Raw genomic sequence first — 16065 nt, 5'->3', positions numbered from 1 at the left:
TTCAAGGTGTAATCCCAAGGGAGCAGGGGTGCGGGGGAAGTGAAATGAGGCACAGAAGGGGGAAGAGTCAATCTGAAGGTGCGTTACCAAGCTGGTTACCATCATAAGTGATGGATTGCTCCATCTCACAAGGCTGTCCTCCCATGAGACCACCCTGCAAAAAGCTGCATCAACTGTGTCTCAGGTAGTCGTACAAGGGGAGAAAGGAGAAACTGTTTATGCACAGGTCCTAGCTGCCCCATGAGACTTTATCCACGCACACTTCTGGGTTGGCACATATCACACCTGAGTCTCAGCAGGGAAGCCTCAGGATAGGTGACAAGAGGCAGGCATGAGGGCTCAAGGCTAGGCGCTCTGTCGTTTGCCTGCACAAAGTCACGGAGTCAGTCAGAGCCCACATAAACCCGCTGTGGCAGCAACGAGGAATACACAAGAGATTCTCTTATTGCACTGGTTTGGCTGATGGAACCGAGATTAAGTTCCTGCCCTAAACCACTCAGCCAGTAACTGCTGGAGCCAAGATTTGAACCCAGAAAACCAGGCTCTTTTAACAATATGCTTAACTAGCTCTTTGATTTGAGGAGATCTGGGTTGTATTTCACTTTTCACTGAAATGCTTCAGAGCATAATAGAAAGCTTTTTGGACAGGAACCTTAGATTCTGACCCTGGCTCAGAACCTTGGAAAATCATTTCTCTACCGGTCTCCCTTTGCTCGTGTGATTTTGAAAGAGCTCAGACTACATGACCTTAGAAGTCTCAAACTCTGAATCACACTCTTCTAAAAAGTCTTTGAACAAATATATTCTTTTTTTAAAATTTACAAGTCCTTAGAATATAAATTCAGAAATTAGACTATTGAGTCACAGGGGGAGGACCGTCTTTATGACTCATGGTTTAAATTTGCAGATTGTCTTTGAAAAGACTCTTCCTAATTTAATGTATTTGCTATATCTTGTATGACTGTGTCTCTTTCCTTACCTGATCATCATTGGGAGAAAAAAATAAAATTATATATGTAAAATATTTAATTTTGGATGACTCGGGAGATATGAAATAATGTCACGAGATTGCTTTGTTTTCTATTTCTTTCGTGAGTAAGCCAAACATCTCTCCAAGTGTTTTTCATGTGATTTCCTCTGGTGTTAGTTTACCTTGAGCAAGTCATTTCCCCTCTCTGGGGGAATCAGCTACATAATCTTTCAAATGAAAAGGTTGAGTGAGATCTCTAAGGTTGAGAATTAAGTGAGACAGCACCTTCTGAAGCTCTACCTCAATTCTTTAAATAAATAAGTGAAAGTAATTCCATCTTCAGCATGTCTATGAGTGTACACACCAGGAAGCGTGTTCCTTGACCAGAGACACTAAGACATGCCTTGGTCACCCAGATCTCTTCTTTCTGAATGGTTCTTATTTTAGTCCTTTGAGAGATGAACTTAAATGACCAGCATGGTGGTTTTTTCCCTCCCAAATCCAGTTTGTAATATTATTGTATGATGAGAACATGTATCTAATGCTTTTCCCAAAGTTATCTATCTCCATTGGCTCGCCCTTCTAGTTTTTCTCTAAGCCTAGAGCTTCTTGACACATTTGTTCTGAATTTGTGGTGACCTACTTATTCCAAGTTTTATTCTTTTAGCAGCTGAGATTAAAATGGTCAAAATAATGAAGTCATCATTGTCAGTCTTTGGAGATTTAGATAAAATAGGACAGCATTCTCAGACACTAGGGAAGTTAGGGGCCTGGGGCATTGAGAATCTCCCTGCAAATCATCATGTTTCTATCTTGGAACAGAGTTTAAAAAAAAAAAAAAGGCAGAGGCTGGTTCTTGGAATGCCCTAGCCTCTTTTTTTCTAAGCCTCTTCCTCCATTCCACAGTGCTCTCCCGTTCACTTTTCTCTCCCGTGAAAATCTGTCTTCAGAACGAGACCAGAAGGCAGGAGAGATGGGTTCAAGCCCAGTTCTGGCACTTTATAGCCCTGTGGATTTTAGTACATACCTTCTGTCCTTTGAAGGTCAATTTCTTCATCTGTTCCCATGATTACAGTCTCTTTCATTGATTATTCATGGTTTCCACTAATTAGTATGTAAGATTCTTGAGTTAGAGGCAATGCCTCATTTACCTCTGTGCCCCTGACAAAGGCCCACTATGGAATTTGGCATAGAAAGGTGCTCTCTCTCTGTTTATACTGAATTCTTATAAATCTCTCCTTGACCCTGAGGGTGTCATCCTCTCTAAGGTTTGCCAGGTGGATTCGTTTCCTAGAGCTACTATAATAAACTAACACACACTTGGTGGCTTAAAACAACAGAAATGTATTCTCTTATGATTCTGGGGCTAGAAGTCCAAAATCAAGGTGTCCACAGGGCTATGCTCTCTGAAAGCTCTAAGCAAGGATCATTCCTTGCCTCTTCCTTGTTACTGAAAGTTGCTGACAATCCTTGGTGTTCCGTGGCATGCAACCACATCACTTTAATCTCTACTTTCATCATTACATGGCCTTCCTCCCTCTGTGTCTGTCATTTCATGTCTCCAAATCACTCTTGTCCTTATAAGGGCACCAGTCATTGTATTTAGGGGACAATCTAATCCATTATGACCTCATCATAACTTGATCACATCTACAAAGATCTTATTCCAAATCAGGCCACAATCATGGATCCCAGAGGGAGGTGAATTTTGGAGGACCACTGTTCAACCCAGCACCCCAGAACACCTCTCTATCCTTACTCTTTCCACCCCATAGCTTTGGACCTTATCTCCTGCCCTCTGCCCTCATCGTGAAGAGCCCTTCCTCCAGAACGATCCTTCTCACTGGAGTCATGATGATCATACTCATTGTTCTCCTTGACAATTAGTTCTCCTCCTTCAATCTGTGTTCCACCAAAGTCTGCTGTCAGACTAACCTCATAAAAAGGACAGTTTGGTTATTTTCATTCCCCTGCTCAAAATCTTTTTGATGGCTTCCATTGCTATAGCAGAGGAGCCACACTTCCTCAGAAGGACCTTCACAGACTTTTCCACCGATGCCAACTCTCCTGTCCAGTCACACCAACACAGCACTCCTCCACGCAAAACTGGAAGTGGCCTTTAATTCTATCATCTGCCCTTTTCCTCCTTCATCATGTCTTTCTCTCCATCTGAAAGCCATTCTCTTGATCACAGCATGTATTTTTTCCACCACTCCCGAAAAGCTGCTTCTTTTTCAAAGTCTACAAAGGTCCCCACCTCACACCAAACCAGAATAGTCACCCCTGCTCCAAACTCCCCTAATATTTTGTACTTCACTGGACAATTTTCATCCTCACATTATTTGTGATCGTGCTACTTCTCTTTTGACTAAAACACAAGCTCTTAGGAGCAGGGTCCCTTGCTCATTCCCTCAGTGTCTGGATCTTATGAGAAGACAGTATATTTTGAAAAGAGGAAGGAAAGGTGCTAAAGTAATAATTTTCAGAAGGTGCTTTAGGGGGCATGCAAATATTTTGTGTTTCATTAACAGTCAAACTGATAAAAAAAAATTCAAATGTCATCTTTACTCTTAATTTCAAATTTTCATGTTTATAAAAATAGCTCACTTCTTTATACTAAGGAAGTGCTATGCATTTGATATTACCAAGTACATTAACATTCATAAAATGTGTTTCTATCACACAAGTAGGTTCTGGGTACAATTTTATTGCATTTAAAAAAATTATGAAAACCAGGATAGCAGTGGGGTCATGTGTTGCTCTTTGCATTTCCTCTTAGACCCTCTTAATCCCAGGAGCCATAATGATGGTTGAGATTTTTTAACCCTCTGTGTGAGATTAAAGGAGAGGAATGCTTTAAGGCCAGAGCAGAAAAGTAATGGACTTTGGAGTCCCAAAGACTGTGACAAATCTTTGCCATTTATTAACTGTGTGATTTGAGGGAAATTATTTAATGTCTCCAAACTCGTGGTTTTTTCCCTATTGACATAGAAATGAGCTCTAACTCATAGGATTGTTGAGAGGATTAAATAATATACTAAAATGAGTAACATATGAGACACTTAATAAATGTGTAATCCTCAATTACAAGGGTTAGTAGTGGTGAGAGTTGTCGTGCGTGTGTGAGTGTGTTTCCCCCTTGCCTGGTAAAATGAACCAGTAATTCTAACAGCAGCTGAGAAAGTGGATGAGGAGGGCCTTAACCTCTAAATTGCCCCGAGGGAGAGTTAGCTAATGAAAAGCCACAAGAGTGAACTATCTGCTGACTACACTCTTTTGCTGAGGTACAAAATTACTTTTGTATAGATACCCAGTTTGCTAACTATCTTTTAAAAATCAAATGAGAGCTCTTCCTAAAGTCCTGGCAGTGACCAAGAAAAACGTATTAAAGGAAAAGGATCAGATTTTACCCAAAGATCAAGAAGAACTCATTTGGAAATAAAAGAAGGACTTGAATACATAATGTCCGATATGACTCCTGGAGTAGGTAAAGTATTTTCTTGATGTCGTCCCCTTCTTTAAGATTTGAGTGGGAAAAAAGGAAGAGATAACTCTCAGAAATAGAAAAGCCCACTTTCTGAATTACTTTGGAGCTTTAGAAGGTAACCAGTGACTGATTTCTTGCTGACAGTCCTTGGTGTTGCTTGGCATGCAACCACATCACTTTCATCTCTGCCTTCATGGTTACATGACCTTCTTGCCTCTGTGTGTCTGTCTTTCACGTCTCCAATCTCTCTTGTCCTTGTAAAGGCACCAGTCATTGGATTTAAGGCCCAGCCTAATCCAGTGTGACCTCATCTCAGCTTGATTACATCTACAAAGACCTTATTCCAAATCAGGCCACAATCGTGGATCCCAGGGGGAGGTGAATTTTGAAGGAACACTGTTCAACCCAGCATCTCAGCACATCTCTCTATCCTACTCCTCCCATTCCATAGCTTTGGACCTGAGTAGCTGGGCTTCAAATTCTCCTTTTCTCCTTCCATGAGGCTGCCCTTCTCTACCCTTTTATGGACACCTGTGTGTGTGGTTATAGGACGCAAGAGTCTGTGTAAGTATGCTCTGCTCTTTTGTGTATAGGTTTGACTCATTAGTCCTCAAGGCTCTCACCCACACAGCCAGCAACATCCACGTACTTTCACTTTTGTGACCAGAGAATCTGGGGAAGCATTCATGCCCTTCTATTAGGGCTTTTCAGGAACCCTCTTCCTGTTACGTGCACCTTTCTAACAGTAAGTTCTCAGACCTAGAGTCTTTTTTATCTCCATTGCCTTAGACCTCAAAGAACTTAACCTACTGTCTCTTTCTAAAGCTCAACACCACTTCCCACTCTACCCCTTGGACAAGTCACCAGAGCTCTAATTTTAAATGTTTTACTATCAACCAGAATAGAGCACAGATATTAGCTAACAGAAATTACATGGGAAAGATGGAAAGTTTCTAGCATCTTACAAAGTGTGTAGAGCCAGTGTCCAGAGCTAGTGTTGATTTCTAACTCTTTGCTTTCCATCCTTTGCTTTCATTATTCCAGGAAAGCATGATCCAAAGTGTGATCCCCCGTGGGGAAGTTCCCCTGCCACACTTGCACGCACGCTCACACACATGAAGAAGCAATCAAGACAAAATAGATGTTCCTGGCTCTCATGAGTTTAACTTTTGTTTCTGAAAACTCTAAACTTTTCTTAGGAATTGTTGACACAGGGCATACTCAGTGCTGTGAAGGGGACAGGAATGAAATAATTAGGGGGTCATATTGTAAGAAGGGACTTTATTTGGCTCATTCTTATACCCCGGTCTCTTAGCATCCTGCCAACCCCACCAGCAAGTTTGATTTGGAATCAAGCCAGCCGCTCCCTGGTGGTTCTTAAGCTGCCTAGTTTGGTGTCTCTGAGAGGTTTGCTGCTTTTCTTTCACCTTCAAACTGCCAGAGGCAACTCAGATCACCAGCTCTTCCCTGTCCACAAACTCTAGTCAAAGATAAGGAATTTAAAATCCTGTCTTTATATTCAAATAAACACATGTATATTGCAAATAGAAAGCAAAGTTCTTATTTTGAGTTGACCCTTATGCAATTGTCAATATTCAACCATGTTTGGCCTCTAACGATGGCAACTGCATATGGTTTAACCTGATACCTTTTAAAGGTAACAGAAATGTTTTTCTTTGGGCTTCATCCCCAGGCCTAGGAATGAAACTTTTCTTTCCACTGACATTAGGGATATATCAAATAAAAGTCTGAAAAGTGGCACTTTGCTCAATAAAATTTATTTGGTGGTTTTTGGAATATTCAGTGGTGGTAGGAATAATTGGCTCTAACTCAGAAATGGCTCTCTTTCCAGCTAATTAGTGCTGGATTCTCAGCTTCTTTAGAGTCCTTCTATCTCACCTGACCCTAACATTTTCCCCTTTTCTTTTTAATCGATCTTGTTCATATAGATGTGTTCAGCTTCTCTCATTTTCCCCCATAACCCAAAGCCTAAGAACTGATGAAATGAACACAAATCCACACCATATCCCATGTGTCTCCAGGTGAATCTCTCTCTACACTTTCTCCCGTGAGTGAGGCAAGCATAGTATTTTCTTAGGGGACTAGGAGAAGAAGCTGGGCTGGAGAAAATAAAATGTAGTTATGACAAGTTGATGGGGCAGACTGATGGACATCTAGAAAATCTTCACATATTATCTGATTCTACTTCTCATATTCACTGAAGTTTAAATTATGTGATCAGAAATCCATTACTCCCCTCTTTCAACCTCTCTCTCTCTTTTTTTCATGTGTAAAATGTAAGGATTTAACTGAAGGAGATAATACTTCTGGGTGTGTGTTAAAGTCATACTGAGATTCTACAACCAAAGAGCATTCATACATGGTAATAAAACTAAGAGCAAGGTAAAAATACATAAGCTAGGCTCACTATCAACAGGGGACATCAGTTGTTGTCGTTGGTGGTGAGGTCAACACATTTTTTTCCATATTCTGCTACATACTTGCTTTATGGGTCTAGGTTTCCAGCTGTTTTACAAAGATTAATAACCCATAATATTTGATAAATGCAAAAGCAAGGAAAGTATTGAGAGTGCTAATAAGAAAAGGCACATGATAATTATATAAATAAGGTAGGGTATATTAAAAATTTTAAGTGGCATGATTCACTAGACTGCAGGAAATTTTCTGAAGACAAAGAGCTATTCAAGAAGCAAGTGCAAGGATCTGTCTCTGCCTTGGCAATCAGCGATAATCATTAAGAGCAACAGAAAGGTGACTGATGAACCTGAGTACCACTTGAGTGTGCAATATTAGCAGCGATGTGTTCATTCAGGACAGAGAAGGCTATGAGCTCACTAAAGAGTTTAAAGGCAAAGAAGCATACCCTTGCTGATGAGATTTGTCACAAGCTATGAAGTATGTGGGTTGAAGGACCTCAGTAAAGAAAGAGTGAGCGTAGGCATAGAAACTACTAAAGAATTCCCCATACTTCAGAGGAGTTATCAAGCAGGGAGGTTGCCTGACTCAACAGATATCCAGCATATGAAATAAATTGGTTATTTTTAGAAAAGATGTTGGAGGACTAAGGTATAGCTATAAGAAGAAGTGAACACTTGTTTTAAACTTTGAAGATCACACTTAAATTCTAGGTGGTGGAAATGAGGATGTGAATGATAAGATTAAACCCCTCTGTATTTATTAAGGTAATACTCATTCTCATTGGCTTAATACAGTAAAGGTATATTCCTCACTCGTGTAAGAATTCAATATGGGTGATGCTTGTGGGATGACTTGCTTGTGCAGAGGTCCAGGAACTCTGTTCTCATGACTAAGTTCTCCTTTAAGTTCTAGGAGCCTCTCCATTCACCTAACAGATAGAGAAAGGGACTCTGGGAAAGCCACACTCACCTCTCTACATCCACCCACAAGAAGAGACACACATCACTTCCTCATGCTTCCCATTGGCAAGAACTAGCCAGATGCCTCCCATACCAGATGCACAGGAGCTGAAGCAGGAAATATCAGCCCAGGCTGGGCATCACTTCCTAGCAACAACCCTACACTATAAAGTAGTCTTTGGGGATTAATTATGCAGCTCTGCTACACCTTCTGATTCAGTTATGAACAAAAGGATTTACAACTAACTTTCAGAACCCAACCTATCTGCAAATAGAAAACTTCTGTCGTAAGTACTCAAAAATTGAAGCTATGACTCACAGCATTGAGTGCCTGTAAAATGAATAAAAGTAATTTTGAAAGGAACAGACTATAGTTTAAAGAAAAGAGAGGTGTTCTATTTTAGACTGTAAGTGTGTTAAGTCAAGCTTGGGTAATGCGTGTGCCTGTTTCTCTCCCTTTGAGAAACAGCTCCACCCTTATTCTGTAAATATTGTACTCAATTTATACAGTTAACGGAGGTGGGAGAAGGACTGACTAGAGTCCTTTCCCTACTTCTGGGCTTGAATATGACCCAGTCCTGGCCAATCAAGCAGCTTCATCCCTGTGGCCACAGTAAATTTTCAGAAATGAGCACATGACCTAAGCTGAGCCAATGAGAGCTCACTCTGGTGCCTTTTCTCCAGAGGCTTTTTCTCTGGGGCCATAATCTCTAAAGCCCATGTAAACTGAAGCTGTTGACAGCCATTTTAATGCTACATGGAGATAGAATAAGAATGAAGCCAATCCAGAGAGCTGATGGCATTATCTGAATGCCTAAACAACCATAAGCAAAGTCCACTACTTGAACTTTCTACTTATATGAGCCAATAAATTTCTCCACTTACACTTGTTATTTTCTCTGCTTAATTTGATTTGAATTATTTCTGGTTATAAAACCTTCAAAATTAAAAGTGTCCTAACTATGACACTTGGTTTGAATTTGTCGTATCTTTTCATCCTGTTGCTATACTAAAACCTTTAATGGGCTCTTTAATTGCCCACAAGGCCAAATTAAATCTGATTCACTTTCAGAACCTTCCACAAAAAGGGCTCACCTTCCTAATCCAAGAACGTAAACCTTAGATGCCCAAGCACTTATTTCTCATATTGACATCCAGCTTTAGTCCATTTCTGTCTCAGCCTGTCTCAGCCTCTAAACTTCCACTTGTTAGCACAGCTCCCATGGAGGCAACGGCAGTCAACATTACCTTCCGCACTCCTACCCCCCACAGCAGTTCAGTCCTTAGTATGCTACAGAACCCAGAAAGCACTCATCAGGTACTTGTTGAATTACTTTTCCACAAAGGCATTTCTCTGGGAAGCAGACTTCTAAATTTTGAACAGTCTACATTTTTTTTCTGTTTGAGAGGAGAGTAACTATCTAACTAGACAATTTGGGGACTAAATTTACAGCTTGAACAAAGTGCTGAATTGACCAAAGACTTCTTGGAGGTCAGCATTAAGTTGACCTCTTTCTTTACTTCATTTTCAACACAGGTATAGCTCAGACAGCAATTCAGAGAGGGTTTCCCAGTAACTCATCTAAGTGATCTTCTCTTTTAAACGTGAAAAAAGAAATCGAGTTCTTCACAGATCAGCTATCCTGAAGCTGTTAAATACCTGTTCTTCATTATTCTTGATGGACTGTGGTGTATAGTATTTGTTGACTGAATAAATGATATCTCCCTTCTGTTGAGTTCTTTCCTTCAACCCAGGATCTCATTAATTCCTGAAAAATATTAGAAAAAAATGTAAAATTAAGATGTAGTTCCTTACATCTTTAAGTATTTTTATAGTTTTGTTTTTGTTTGTTATTTTGGTGGGGGGAGGTAATTAGGTTTATTTATTTAATTTTTTTTTTAATGGAGGTACTAGGGATTGAACCTAGGATCTCGTGCATGCTAAGCACGCACTCTACCACTGAGCTGTACCCTGCTTGCTAAGTATTTTTGTAGTTTTTATTCACATTCCATCTTTTTAACATGCCCTCCAAAAAAATTTGTAGCTAAGAGGGAAAAATAACATAAATCTTTCAGAGGAAGAAACTAGGGCTCAGAGGTCCTAAAGGTCATACAGCTGGCAAACAACAGACCCAAGGTATCAGGCCTCCCAACCCAGATGTCTCACTTCCCACTCAATGCTCTACCCACTATATTGTCACATGCTTTGGGAGGAGACCAGGAAGGCAGCCCAATGTGATGATCAAGACTATAAAGTTGGACTGAAGTAGACATTGGTGAAAGTCCAGGGTGCTACTTACTACCATATAGCCTTGGACAAGTTACATGGTAGATTCAGTTTTCTACTCTGAAAGCGGGAATAACTCTACAACCTTCCAAGGAGATTGTGAAGATTGAATGACATACTGTCTGTGACTTGGTGAGAGCTTAGAAATCACTAGCTATTAAGGACAAAGTTGTTGGGGAAATGAGGAGTCAGGCAGGTGCAGAGAGTGGTCTGAAAACTGGACTGCGATCTCCATTTGGATGAAATCAACTAGTTATCTCGTCTATTTAACACACTGTGAAGGGCTGCTGCTGTGGGAAATGCTCCCTCTTCGGAGAACATTAAGAAGAAATTGCTGGCATTCACTGTCCCCCTCCATGGGTTTATCATTGAAAGATCCCTCAGTGAATATACAAGGGAACCCACCTGAGAAAACTCCGATTAAGATCCCCAAGGAGAGCAGTGGCAGGCTTAGAATCTGAGGGTGGAGGCGTTGGATCTCCACTAATCCCATGCCACCTGAAACTTCCTACTCACCAGGGAATTTCTTGCTAAAGTACTTGTTACACTCTCCCCACATGATGGCACTTTCTCCTTTAATGATCAGCTACACCAGTAGTTTTTCCCACCCCGCTTTGTGGTGTGGTCAAGCCCTGGAACAAGCCAATGCCTTCCCCTGCCGTCACACCCCACTGGGAGCCTGATCCAGCTGGAAGTGACTTTTGACTTTTCATACTCTTCCAGTTCCAACCCCAAGCAAGCAAGACTTCTTCTTTTTTACCTCTTCAGATTTGCCTTCTGTACTTTTCTGAGGCCCTGCCTCTGCCCTGCTGACTGTCTCTGAGGATGTCCATTCTTTTTAGGGGAGACTCTGCTCTCTCTCTGAAGGGATGTGACCTTATCCTGAGGTCAGGGTGAAAAACATAAACTAAACCTTGTTACAATACCCATTCTTAGAGGAGACATTTTACTTCACGAAGACCATTAGTTAGTTGGTGGGATTACCATTTATCTTCACCAAGATGCTCCATGTGTCTCTCTTCACACTTGCCCTTCTGAAAGGCACACAGGCACCCTCCTAGACACACATCTACCTAGGCTATTCACGTGCTGTGGAGGGTTGAACTCTGCCCTCCAAAATGTAACCCAACAGTCTGTGAATCTGTAGTTTGCCTGTCTTGCAGGATTGTGGAGATTAGCAATAAAATGAGATAGTACACAATAAATCTAAAGCATTGTGTAAACTTAAAGTAATATTATGATCCTAAACCTTTAGACACTTTCTAATCCTCCCCTCTCTTGGAAATAAAAGAGCATTGTCACAAGACAAATGTTCAGTTATCCACTGTGGAAACTGAACTTTGATCCCTCTTGAGTGTTCCACACATTTGTGAATGTCCACTCTTTGGTGATGTCCATTTATTTAATACTTTTGATCAATAACCTCATTTCTCTCCAGCATCCCTTTTACTAGGTTCTTTGATGGATTTAATTAAAGTAATACACCTTATGGAGTTATGAAACCAGGTGCTTGATGATGTCACTTCCTGGTTTGGGTACTTAGCTTCCCTTTCATAAAGTGGAAGGTAGGAGGGGCAGAGGGGGACTGGGAGGTATAATTTGCTTCTGCCCAATTCATAGTGGTATGAAGCTGAGTAAAGACTTGTTTGGCAAGTGTCTGAAATCCTCTAATTCCTATAATTATTTTAATTTTTAAAAATATTACATTAGCTTCAAAGCCAAGCGCTTTGTTTTGAGTGTCATAAAACCATCAGTTTGGGGAACAAACCCATTGCTAGTTAGGTCATTAGTAGAAAACATGAATTCTTACGCAGGCAAAAGGATGATTGGCTTTAATGCAGGGATGGGGGAAGCTGGTAGTGGAGTAAGGTATAGGCCATGCTATTTAATGGTGAGCTTGCTGGACCAACAGCTAGTCCTTGAAATGAGGGAGGGACTTGGGGCATGGAAACATGATGGCTGAGAGGAACTGTAATAAGTAGAATATATAAAGCACACAACTATGGCGGGGGAGGGTATAGCTCAAATGGTAGAGAGCCTGCTTAGCTTGCACTAGGTCCTGGGTTCAATCCCCAGTACCTCCACTGAAAAAGTAAAAAAATAAATAAACCTAATTACCTCCCCCCTGCAAACAAACAAAAAAAAAATTATAAAGCACACAACTGTGAAATAAAGGAGTCCCAGAGGAATTCGACTTTCTTGTGAAGGCTGCGGCTTATATATGTACTTTCTTTCTACATACCATCCCCCTGACCATAGCAACTTAATTATTGTACAAAACCAAGAAATACCCTCGAATGAGTGGTAGGGAAGCAATAAGGTTTCAATTTTATGATATATAAATCCCCCAGCATCTTGTTTGGGGACATTGATATCTATATGTTCATTAAAAACTAGGGCCTAATAATTTTCTTCCATTTATCAAAAAATAACATGACTTTTCAAAGATAGTTAAATTGAAATAACAAAGATAAAGCATAGTCTCCTTTCTCAGGGATGGCAAAATTGATTTTTGAAGTCAACAGTAGCTTCTGAAAGCAAAAGGCTTTGACTTGTATGGCAAAGTTTTCTGTGTGACTTCAGAGGAGTCTCTTGATCTCTCTGTTTCATCGGCAAATGTTTTAATGTCTTTGGAATGAGTACTTGAACAAGCACTGAGTAATCGCTAGCTAAATAAAAGAGGTTTTGATGAGTGCTCTATATTTCCAGCCCAACTGAGCCACTCAATGTTTCTATATACATCACACATTTCCCTGACTCCACACTTTTGCTTATGCCATGTCTTCCACGAGGAAGTCACCCTCCTGTTTCCCTTGTCCTAATTCTGCTCATTCTCTAAGGACAAGGTCAACAGTCTTTTGTGTTTTCAGCTTTTCCTGATTTCTTTACCTGGAAATAACTGTTTCTTTCTCCAAACCCTCAAAGATAGCACTCGTTCTTTACCTCTCTTATGGATTTATAGGGCTTCATCTTTTTACATATTTATTTAAGTAAATGGCTTATGCCCTTCCTTCATCGGGCAGGGCCTGTGGATGATTTATTGCAGAACTTGGCATGTGGTAAGCACTTAATAAATGTTTGCTGGGTAGATTTGTGATGGTCAGTGTCATGCGTCAAGTTGACTAGGCCATTGTCGCTAGTTATTTCATCAACCACTAATCAAGCTATTGCTGAGAAAATATTTTGTAGAAGTGGTTAATATTTATAATCAGTTGACTTTAAGGAGAGTATCCTCAATAATGTGGATGGGCCTTATCAAATTAGTTGAAGGGTCTTAAGAAGAAAAACAGAGTTTTCTAGAAGAAATCCTGCCTCAAGACTGCAGCATCAACTCCTGCTTGAATTTTCAGTCTGCCAGCCTTCCCTATAAATTTAGGACTTGCCCACTTTTCAGGTTGTTTGGGTTTGTCAGCCCTCACAATCGCATAAGTCAATTCCTTGAAATAAATCTCTTCTTGTATATATACGCTATAGGTTCTGTTTCTCTAGAGAACCCCGACTGATATAGCTGGAGAGGTTAATTGTAGCACAATATATCCAGTTTATCATTTTAATAAGTGACTTACCAAATAAATGTCATCTATATCCATAAAGACAATTCTTCTCCAATTGAAATTTTCTTCTCAACCTGGGGGAAAAATTAAGTGACTTACATGAAATGTAAGCTCCAAGGGGACACAGATGGCCTTGCCTTTGTTCACTGCTGTATCCCCAGTGCCTAGGACAGTGCCTGACCCATAAGACACATTCAAGAAATAATTGCTGAAATGAAGGAATAAAAAAGACAGCCTTATGGAAAATACCATTTTTGGTTATGCAGTAGGATGGAACTTGCCATCGCATACTTTGTCCCTTGCGCTGACATGTGTGGCAGGAAAGATCCCAGTCCTGTCATTCTATGTTTTCCCATAGGCGAGTCACTTCCCTTCTTTGTACCTCATCTTTCTCATGTGAACAACTAAGATTTTGATCTGGTAAAATTCTGAACTCCCTCTTGCCCTTCTTTAATATCTGTGATGTGTATGTATGGCTATAATAGCCTTCATTTTGCATCTATTTTTGTCATCATACACATTTCAATATTATTTATTGTGTGAGGATTGTTATTTCTTTCATGACTCATGTTATCATCACTTACTACTCGAGATTTATAAATTTGCTCTTTTCCAAAGTACTCAAAAGAAAACTTCAGCTTAGATTTCTGGGACCAGACTTCTTTTACATCTTGGTTGTAAAGAAATAAAAAGACTCCTTAAGGCTTTTTACCAAAACAACAATTCCTTGTCTTCAAGTGCTTTATAAGCTAGTTGTAAAGGCCCATATATAGATTCACCCTGCACCTGGGCTTCAGAACATCAGACCTTGGCTTCTAATTTTAGGGCCAGAAAATTATTTTATAACTGTTTTGTAACCTCTTGTAAATGCTTCCCGGGGTATTTTCTTTGGGTACCTTTGTTCCCTCTCATCCTGTGGGGAGGATTTCTGGGGTCTGAACATACTTGCTGAGCCCAGAGGCCATAGATCCATGCCCCAGGGCCAAGCAGGGGCCGTATCAGGCTTTGTGGCATCCCCCACCAGCCGAGAAGAGGCTGTTAGCCAAGGTATGCCAAGAAGGGGGTCTTAATGCACTTACAGGTTCTCCTCTCTTGATTTCAGGCTAATTCTTTTAGAGCTAAGACCCTAAAAACAAATTCTTAGGACATCCAACTATGGAGTGTCAAGCTATACAGGGCAAGACTAGGGGAAAATAAATACACAAAATGTGTTAGAAATTGGACTGAGCACAAGATTGCTTTGTTCATCTTTTCATGTCAGAGTTGCAGTCTCAGAATGCCACACTTGGATGACAGACACCTTATTCTATCCATTTACACTGAGGAAAAGGAGTTTCAGAAGAGAGAAGGTTCCTCTGACCGTGGAATTAACCAACGGCAAAACCCAGATTTAAATCAGTCTCCTGACTGCCAGCCCTTTACTTTTATCTGAATTTATTTATTCATAATGCATATCTATATGCCTCCACCTCCCCCTAAAAAAATTCTGAGGCAAATCACAATAAAATGCACATACTTATATCCCCAGGGTAGCTTAAATAGATACGAATCATCAAAAATTAAATAGAGTAAGGGGGCTGCGGTATTTTTTCTTTTCTTTCTTTTCTCCTTTCTTTTTTATATTTCTTTTCTTCCTTTTTCTTTTTTCTTTGGTTTTCCACTAGACTATACAGAAGTGCTGGGGAATTATTTAAGAGGTTGGGGTTTTGGGTTTTTGTTTTTGTTTTTGTTTTTTCTTCTTAAAACTACTAACAGGGAAAGCAGAATCAGAAGACATGGTCCAGGAAGTATATTTATGGTTGTGTGTGATAATGTTGTCAGAGCTGAAGAAATGTCAGCATTTCCCTCAAATGTCCTCTCTCCAGGTTTTGCAACTTGGAATTTAAAATGAGCTTTGGACCACAACTCAAGACATCGGGTCTCAGATCAGGGGAAACAGCTCCTTCTATTCATGTACGGTGCTGGGCATAGTTGGGGGTGCAGGGGAAGCTAAGTTTTTCAGATAAACTCGTTACAGTGCAGGACCTAGAGAATCATTTTTTGACAAGCTTTAGTAAACAAAGCAGGCATCACTACCATTCCCTGCTCAATTTTATAGATCTGCTCAGAGAGCCAGCTTCTAGCATTCTAAAAGGAGCGTGTAAATAAAAGTGTTTGGGAAGTATCTCTCTTTTCTTTTTCCTGAGAGCTTCTCTGAATGTGATTTGGGGTGTGTGGAATATGGTTGTATGATGTGTGTGGCATTTGTCTGTACTACAGAATTTCTTTGTATGGGGTGGAATAAAATTGCCTGTTAGATCAGACAGTAGGAAAGCCAGAAACAACGAAATACAGAGATATTTTAAGACTAGAAAAAGAAAAAGACACAA

The sequence above is a fragment of the Camelus dromedarius genome, chromosome 2, assembly GCF_036321535.1.
Source record: "Camelus dromedarius isolate mCamDro1 chromosome 2, mCamDro1.pat, whole genome shotgun sequence".
Taxonomy (NCBI): Eukaryota; Metazoa; Chordata; class Mammalia; order Artiodactyla; family Camelidae; genus Camelus; species Camelus dromedarius.
The sequence above is the reverse complement of the archived record's forward strand: the minus strand, read 5'-3'. Positions refer to the sequence as shown.